The sequence below is a fragment of the Octodon degus genome, unplaced genomic scaffold (genome assembly GCF_000260255.1).
Source record: "Octodon degus isolate 3935 unplaced genomic scaffold, OctDeg1.0 scaffold00078, whole genome shotgun sequence".
NCBI classification, from domain to species: Eukaryota; Metazoa; Chordata; class Mammalia; order Rodentia; family Octodontidae; genus Octodon; species Octodon degus.
Window position 1 is genome coordinate 3,535,793 of NW_004524654.1, and position 1,528 is coordinate 3,537,320.

The window sequence follows — 1,528 nt, forward strand, 5'->3', positions numbered from 1 at the left end:
TTTGCCTTAGCAGCCTGGAAGCCACCAGTTGAGATGACACCATAACAAGACAGAAGTATTGCCAGAGTGTCAACTTACTCACATAGGACCTCAGGCAAGCAAGAAATAAACCTTTTATTCTCAACCCTCAGATTTCTGGATTTATTTATTAATGTGGCATAACCTAGCAAGTGTACATAATACATTGCATTTCTTTACTCATCACTGGTTTGGATTTTACTTTTGTTTCAACCCTGGAACTCATTTCATTATTCAGCGAACATTACATCTCTCAAATTTAATTTTATAATGTACACATATGGTGACTAAGTTGTTTACTAATGTTCACATTTGCAAATGAAACTATGAACAGAACTCCTGAATCATCATTCAGAATGTCATTGTCTAAATTTGTGGCCTAGGGCTACAGAGCCTGAGTACATTCTAACACATCCTCCTGCTCTAAGTGGGAATCTAACAGAATGAACTCCCCAGGGATGAGGCTTGACAACCTTGCCACCACCATCAGAAGCAGCAGGCAGGCCAGGAGAAAGGCCATGAACTTCCTCATCAAAGAATTGATTAGGCTGTGGGAAGTTGGCCTATTCAGAGTGAAAGTCTTATCCATCATTGTCTGAACACTTTGTGAATTCTCCCTGGCCCTCCCTGCCCAGTCACACATGCCACCACCACCACTGCCACACGTGCAATATGACCAAATTGCAATGTTCAACATTTCTAAAAGGGGCTATGTCAAGTTCAGGAATACCCCCACATTATGAGAAGCCCACATTCAAGAAAGATGAGGCACAAATTGAATCAGAATTAGAGTAATATCACTTGATGAATTCCAGTTTGCTTAGTGTCCCCTTAAAGGGAGATGCACATGCACCTTGAATTTCACCTTCACCTCCTTGATGACCAGGACTTTCAGAAAAACATGGGGGTAAAGTAAAGAAAAATGCATTTTAATCTGTAGTAACCATTTGGGCAGATAGACACCAATCACATGAAAACAGATAAATATGCTCTTTTTCATCATTAATACTTTGAGAAACACATACAAATTGTGCTTCAAAGCTTAGCTCAAAAGCAGATGAAGTGCAGAAAATGTATGATTGCCTAAAAAGCCATGGAGTGGCTAAGATACATGTTTTAAGGAATGACATTACTTAAAATGATAATAATCCTTATTTGAATAATAATACTTCCTGCATCAGGGTATAAACAAACCTCTGCTACAAATAATTAGTAATATCAAAGTTCAGTGTCTTGAATTCCATCACCACTCTGATTTCTCTTTTCCCATTTCCTCCCATTTCTGCTCCCCACCAATTCCCAGAACTTGCCTTAAGACATTGATAAAGTACCTAGGTACAGATTGCTATGTCATTATTTTTGCATTATGTGTCTTCCACATACATAGAAGAATGATTTTTTTATATTTGCTTTCAGATAGTAAAAAGGGCATCTTGTGTAATCCCTAATATTCATAGTTGCCCAGACCTAGGAGTAGACGCACATATCCTAGCTTACATGCTTTCTCCCA